Raw genomic sequence first — 8,267 nt, 5'->3', positions numbered from 1 at the left:
ATTTACAGCATGACTTTATTTCATAATAGGCCCTTCTTCTTATGGTCATAGCCTCCTAGCATATTTTTTTTCCAGTCATTTAAGATGGTACGATTCCTAATGTTTTTCTTTTCCCTCTGTTGGAGATTATTACTCCAATAGCAGAAGCAGCAAAACAGCAAGCGTATGCACTCATCAGCTTCTCCAGTTTACTGTTTGGAAATCCATCAAATCAAAGAGCTTTCAGCTCATCAGCTTCAGGATGAAGTGACCAGAGAAAGGGAAGGAAGTAGAACAGCCCTTCTTTTTGTTCCTGTTTTTGCTGCATGCAATAACTTTCAGGGAGGCTGGGTGGCAGGGCGTATCTTAGTGGAGGAAGTGGGGCAGGATACTCCATAAACTATCCTTTTTTTTTAAGCAAATGTTTGTAATTTGCTTTAGCTGGCCTGAAGCTAAGTATTTTATACATACTATCCTTTAGCAGTGCAGACAAATCAGAACAAAACCAAAGTATTTATAGTCTTGACCAGAACTATGGAGAGTACACTTCTCCCTACAGAACTACGGAGAGTACACTTCTCCCTACAAATAGACTTAATACCATAAATTAACTGACCTTTTTTTTGACTTCTAATTTAGTCAATGTATGCAAAAAGCTAAAAGACATCTAGTGAGGAAAAATACTAAGTGCCTCTAAGGTAACAGACAGAACGAGATGGTTATGATACAAGTAATAACACGTAACTGCCTACCTACTAGCAAACTATTTATGTTTGCTGGGAGAGAGAGGCTTTAAACAAGGATGTGGAATAAATTAACTTAGTGGCCTTTTTTTTTTTTTTGGGGGGGGGGGTATCTTTTGATGCCACTGACGATCAAAAGAGAAAGCAGAAAGGTATTATGTGCAATAAAAGATGATGCCACCTGACAAAGCAGAGGCCAAGAAGGTGAACAGATTGCAGGGATGTGAGAAAATACAGGTAGAGTAGATCTCGACCGACACAGGACCCAAACAAGTAGTATTTTTGACACGGTGGGAAAAAGGAAATAATGGAGAGACACAAAAGTAGACATAGTATGGTCAAAGTGAGCCAATATGAGGCTGGAAGAAAGATGTGTTTATACTAGAATTTAAAAAACAAGATTGTATCTGCTAAACTAGTGGAAAAGCAATGGCAGCAGCTTATCTACATGACTTTGTTGTAACATAAAAAGCAAACGCTTTGTAATTTAAAAAAAAACCTTACCATGAAGTTCCGCGACAGTTACTTAAAATGCAGATACAATTTGCCAATAGTTGAAGACGAAGGATAAACTGAGCCTCAAGTGTGTCTTGGGCTGTAAAGACTCCCGTGGTGCCCGCAGAAACAGGATAAGGTTTTGTGCCACCTCTGCCTCATGAGATCCTTTCCAGATGCCTTATACTTTCTTCTAACACAACCTAGTGCCTTTCTCTGTAGGTGTATATCTTTTACAACACTTGAGAAGTGGCTAGCATCTCTTCAGACAGTCAAAACAATCCTGGCGTTTTGATGGGCTTCCAGTTTGCCTCATGGATTTAAAGTGAAGACTGCGCAGTCCTCCCCTCACCAATTTTTATGCAGGTATCTTTGCTCCTACCATGTTCCGCTCTCTCCTTGCTCACAAATAAATGGGAACTGGGTGGCCTATTATGAAGATAGCAATATGTGTGAATTTCCCAGTGCACAGCAGTTACTCTCACCAACCTTCAGGACCTCTGTTGCCAGCGGTAACAACCTGTTGCTGGCACAAGGACTGGTACCTTTATGCAGAAGAAAGATTTTTCTCAGGACCTAGTCCAAGAATCATTCCACCAGAAATACTTCAAACCTGTCCATGTTGGCACAAATTTAAACCTCTTTTTTTTCATTTTTTTGCTTCAGTAGCGCAGATGAGATACATATTTACTAAAAAAACCAAAGGAAACAAAACCCCTCAAATGCTATTCTTTCTTGCCAGAGAGGAAAAAGGTTGAGCCAGATGCTGATCTTTATGTTTCCACTGCTTATCTCTTATATTTGTTATCTCCTATATTTGTTAACGGTTATAAAATGATCAAGTACCTTAGAGCTGAGCAGAACACAGCCATGTTATAAACACCAAAGGCTGATCAGGTTGGAAACAGGGATTAGGAGATTTTGACACTTGTTTTAAATGCGTTGGAAACACACTATGACCCTGTGACACTTTCCCAGACGGAAAGAGCTGCCCAGGTGGCAGCTGTGCCACCAGCCGGGGACCCCCCAGGAGAGGGCAGGCTGAGGAACGCTGCTGACTCTGGGCAAGGGCTCATCCCTGGATTTCCAACGTTCCCGTCATCGTTATCCCACCCATTCTCCCTCTCTGGCCACTACAACTACAGGCGTAGGATTCAAGAAGATACTTGAGACAGACTTCACCCTCTGGAGGTTAGGCTGTTGACGTTTGACAGAGGAAGGCGCAGTTCAGTAACGCTGAACAAACGCTCCCGGCCCCTCTGGTCTTACGCCGCACCACGTAGGACTTAGCTCTTCTTTAGCTCACGTCTTGTCGGGCAATTCTGTTACAAAACGGCAACTCGGAAATCTGCCTCAGCACCGCTGTGGGGAGAGGCAGCCACGGGACTGCCAGGAGAAGCAAACGGCAAGAGGGAAGAGGGCGGAGGAATGAGGAGCTTCTCAAAAGGGCTGGGCTGGGGAGCATAGCGTATCCTTCAGGTGCAGCGAAGGAAGGGTACGCTGACCTGAGCACGGGAGAGACTCAGAAGAGGAGACACAGCCTGAGAGACGGGCTTGTCCCTGTTAAAGAAAGCGTCAGCGACATTTTTCAATAGATGTGGAGGTAAAGTACTCAGTTATAATCTCTTGTATTTGAAAATCTTGACTGCAGGCGATACAAATGAAGAATATATTAATAGGAGCAAATAAAGCTAGACAAATAATGTTTGACACTTCCCTACATCCTCTGCTCAGCTAACTCGGTACGCTTCTACATTCAGAGAGCTTACGGTTAGGGATACATGGGGGAACAATCACAGCAAAAAATGCTTCAGGTAAAATAGGGTGATAAAGGCAAACTGGACCGAGTTCAACGATTTAAGAGCATTTCAGGCACTGATAAATCCGTAAGCGCCGGTGAAGACATAATCTTTTAACAAAGTGAGGCAAGTAAACAAATGTAAGAGCTAGGTTTGTAGTTACCCTATGGGAAGAAATAAGAAACAACCAAACGAATAAAATAACTCTTTGAGTTAAAGAGCCTGCAGGGACCATTTAAATTCAAGCCAACACAGATGCCAGCTTCAGTTTTTAAAGACCAGGAGGCATTCGTAGAAATGCAAACCGTTTTTAAAAAAACATGATAATATTCAGAATAATTCATTTACAGAGCTCCTTTTCTGAAGGTCTTCAGGTTCCTAATTGTGTCTCTGAAGTGACCGAGGCTATTTAAGGAAAAAATAAGATACAGAAGCAGAGAAAAAGATATTGTTCAAGAAGGTAATAAAAAGACAGCCTTTAAAAATGTAAAAGAAGCCCAACCGTTCAAGAAAAAAATACCCAGCTCACACAAACATTCCATTGCATGCAAAACAAAACAAAGCAATTCTCTGATACAAAAGTCAAACTGTGGTGCTGCTTAATTTGTAAATGTAACTTTCAAAACAAAGGGATGCTCTAATGATTTTTTTTTGTTGTTCTTACTATCATCACTAACATGGGCAGAAAGGATTTTTTGTAAAAAATGTGCTCGTTGCTTTACATTAGGAATTCACTGTCTACAAAAAAGGCCCTTCAGTTTTTTCCAATATATGTTAGTAGTTCACAGCAAATATTATTTTAAAGTCCGTTTTCTTCTAAGAATTAGTCAGCATTTTTGTCACTTCATAGTGGCACTCTAATTACACTATTTAGTGCCACTGTAACTGCATTCAGACTAAAAGCTACAGCGATGTAAATGTTCTTCCTCCCCGCAAGTGCCTACATTCAAAAATTACCTTCCAGACAAGACAATTACAGACAATACCAAAGGCAGGGAAAAAGGAACATTTAAAATAAAAGATACACCTAAAAATGCAGGCCTCGGCTATACATTATAAAAGAAACAAAAATAAATAATTATATATAAAAATCCAGACCGCTTTTAAGATTCTGAAATGACTCAAGCAGCGTTGCTAGCATGAGCTAGTTCTGTCATGAACTACAGCAAGAAGCGAAAGGTGAAAGTTACAGCTCTCTTCCAAAGTAACTTTTTTTAAATACAAAAAAAATGTTTTTTGTGAATTTGAGAGTTCTGGAGAAGTGCCTTCTTCAGCTAAAACCAGAAGTCAAGAAGTAGAATCAAACCCAAAGTAAATCAAAGGTAGAAAAAAATGATTGTAGGGCAGCAACAAAAAAAGAATGAAAATTAATACAATGGATGGAAACGTGGAATTAAGCATGGCGGGGGGGGGGAAGTAGCTGATTTTTTTATATATATATATATATATATATTTCTTTTCCCTGGTCTTTTTTTGTTTCTCATTTTCTTAATGGGATTAGTCTTTCTAAGTATTCCATTTATTTTACCAGGCAAAATCAAACGCAAACAGAATGCAGGGCAGTCAGGAATGTAGCACTTCAACACCGAAATCTGATACCACCAGGCTGGACGTGGCCTCCGTAAAGCACTTCTTGGTCAAAGGAGGAATGATTAGCAAAACGAACTCTGAATCACATTATCACATTTCATTGTGCACAGTTCAGACAAAAAAAAAAAAAAAAAAAGGGAAAACCACAACAAAAAAAAACATTAGACCGAAAAGGCTACTAACTAACAGCTTGGTGGAGAAGAACAGAATGAAAATAAAATATTCAAGAAATATCACTGGAACAGCACGTTGACCGTGTGAAGTTATTAAGCAATTTCTCAGATTTTTCTCAGACTTTTTTGCACATAAACAAAACCAGCTCGTTGAGAGCCCAACGCGCAGTGGCTATACGGGGCTCTATATACAGAGATAAAGCTGACCGGACAAAAACTGCAACAGCCTTCCAAAGCGCTATCATCTTTTAGGAAAACAAATGGCACAGCCTGAAACCAAAGAACTTCAAGCAAATCCTTCCCCCCCACACTCCCTGCCCCTGCACACCCAGACACAGCCTCGGGCTGGCAATTCAGCCATTGAAAAGGTGCAATCCATAGAATAACAGTACTGCTATTGCCTTTGGTGCTGATAATGAGATACCAAGCTTTCTGGGAATTTTTATTTCCGATCAGGGAAAACAAAGCTATTCCTGCCTCAGCAATTAATTGAAGAACTAGCTTATTTTAAAGGACGTAATTGTCTCTGCTGTATGTGCTTTTATAAATCTACATGGACTAAAAATAATCTGCTAAAAACGCATTAACTACCCCAACACGTGCCACAGTAAAACGGACCGGAATAACGCCATTAGTGGTAACCCAGCATCCAGTTAGCATCCATCCAGCTATCTGGTCCTCCTTCAGATACTTAAGAAAAAGGAGGGCAGTGGTGTGTGTGACCTGAGGGTTAACAAATGCAGCCTGCATCCGCTGTCAAGGGAAACACGCGAGAACCTGCCATGCATTATTTACCACGTATTAACTAGGACAACCATGTTTACAGACAAGGTTTGTCTCTTACTAGCGCTTTTTTGGCCTCTCGCTGTCGCTGGTAGCAGTTTTATTGGCTTTGCCACTCAGGTACCCTTCCTTCCGAGCCAGCTATAATAACCGTCAGAGGGGCTGCTCCTGTCAGCCTCCTCCACGCAGCTGCCTGGCAGCAGCAGGGCTGGTTGCAACAACAAGAACTCCAGGCATTTGCTCTTTACAGCATCATTAGCACCAGGTAACAGGAACGGGGCCAGGGTCTGGTTGGCTCTTTCTTCCCCCCTCCCTTCCTTTTTTTTTTTTTCTTTCTTTCTTTCTAGCGGTACTGCCCAGAAGACCAGAAAGAAAGAGCAGAAGGAAGCAAAACGTGGAAAGGGAAAGAGAGATCTGCGATCAAAATGTACAGGAAGAAAACAAATGAGGAAAGAGGCAGAGGAGGAGGTGCCTTAAGGAATTAAAATAAAAAAATAAATTCACACTTCATTCCTACTGTATGGGGTGTTTCTCTATAAAGCTTAAATATATTGCATACACGCACCCATGTCTCCCAGTGTCTGGTGAACTGCGGCGTTAGAAAATACTCCGGTCTCAAAAAAAAAAAAAAAAAAGAAATGCCTTTGTTAGCTAGATTCGTATTTCACAGTGCTTATAAACCCATTTAACAATTTAGGTTATGTATTACCATATAAATGCTGAAAGTAACCCAGGCTGGGTGTGTATACCTTCATTTAATTTAACTGGTTCATCATATGTTGCTGCTTATTTGCTGTCTTTGGGTGGAGTCCTATGAGAACTGGTTCTTTCACAAACTTCTCAGTTCTGCTGCTTGTGAAATGTATGTAACTCATCATATGTACACATTTACTTTCTAAATATACCTCTATGCCCTTTGTTATTCATCTTAACCCAGCAAGAACTTCCTTGATTTGTAAGGCTGATAGTATGATCCTTACTTTTAATGGTGATTTCTCATGTTTACAAACTTTCCCAGACAACCTTTATGAGTCAGAACCAGGGATGAAAAACAGCCAAGTGCAGTTCTGCGGAGCTGCTGGTGATAGTCCTCCCAGCCAAAGACACTAACTGTGACGAAGAAATTAGAAAACATAAAGCAGATCAGGAGGAATGGGGACCTGTCTTGGTTAGTGTCAACATCTTTGGGGTCGTCTATTAATAGTGAGTGCTCTTGAGTGATCCAAGTAGTTCTGCATAAATACATTTTATCCAGCAAGGAATATTTAACCTCTTTGTGGGGCATATTTGTAAATACTGGAAAGCCAGTCTTAAGATTAGAGGAAAATGTGGGGCGTCTAATACCTTAATGGGTAAGAATGGGAACAGAGGTGGGGAGGAGAAGAAAACTTTACGCTCAGCCGCTGGTGGGAGGCCAGCACAGCACCCATTTAAGGAGCACAGCGGGAACACAGCTAAAAAGTGGCAGGATGAGAGGTAGCACTGCCTTTCTGCTGTCAGTCCTGCAGGCTGGCTGCTCCTCTGGACTGCTGTGTACGTCCTCTCTGGGCTGCAGGTGCTACAGACCACACCGAATGCTGGCGTTCGGGGAGCAAAAGCTGCCTCCCGGCTACTGCCTACACTTGCCTGGCCTCCTACGTGGGGTCTCTGACCTGGGGGCATCTGGGCTGGGCTCCTGTATGTTTTGCACGTAGAGGTTTGGGAGGTAGGCACCTTCCGCTGCAGCCGGAGACTCCTGAAGTCTCCAGTCATTGCCTGGGCAGAGCGGCCTTTTGATTCTGCCTGTCCAGACACACATGGCTGTTGTAACATGTGGAGACCTTGCCGTCTACGGGCTCTGCACGTTGAAGCAGTACTACAAAGGGACTAGGTGATGAGATGACACATAATCTTACAGGCTTGTTTTCGTCATGCTGCAAAAGAGTCTTTTAATGTTGGAAGAAAATGCCAGAGGAGAGATTGCTGCTGGGGTTGTTTAACAGCTCATCATTTGTTGTGGTTTATTTGGTCACTAGATCAACAAGGAGCCTTGCTCTCTATTCTGTCAAAATAGGTTCAATTACAAAAGGTCTTGCTATGAGGAAATGAGTGCTAGTGTTTGGGCAGGGATTGCTGAAACAGCCGGTTGGTTACACACCAATTAAACCCATCTTTGTTCAAAAGCTCATGTATAGGAGTTCCAGGATCTGGATAATTCCCACTCATCAGAAGGCTAACCATTTGGATTCTCTTAGGAAAATGTACCAACTTACTGACTGACATTTAGACATGCCCAGCGTAGCTGCTGTACCGTGTCAGAAAAGTGGGAATAACATACAACTGAACTTCAGGTGCAAAGGAAAGGAATGCATCTCACTGAGTTGACAGTACAACTTGAAGTTGTCTAACTTTCAGTTCAGTTTATTCAATATACTCATCAACACAGAAAGATTTAATAAGACACTTTGTGGAACTCTATGTTTTTTAACAGTTTTGTCAATCAGTTTCCAATTACTTAGAAATCTTTATTAGACAGAACAATTTAGTAATTCAGGTGATGGTTGAGTATTCTCAAGTAGAATCAGGAGATAAGCAAATCTGGGCAATTGCAGCTGGTACTGATGGGACTGGGGAAAAAAATGGACACACCTAGAAAACCTCTTACTTGGGAAAACCGCTCCATAAGACTTAACTACTCTGATAGCTTTCAGCTAAATACCTCTATC

The sequence above is a fragment of the Accipiter gentilis genome, chromosome 21 (genome assembly GCF_929443795.1).
Source record: "Accipiter gentilis chromosome 21, bAccGen1.1, whole genome shotgun sequence".
NCBI lineage: Eukaryota > Metazoa > Chordata > Aves > Accipitriformes > Accipitridae > Astur > Astur gentilis.
Note: the sequence above shows the minus strand (reverse complement) of the source record.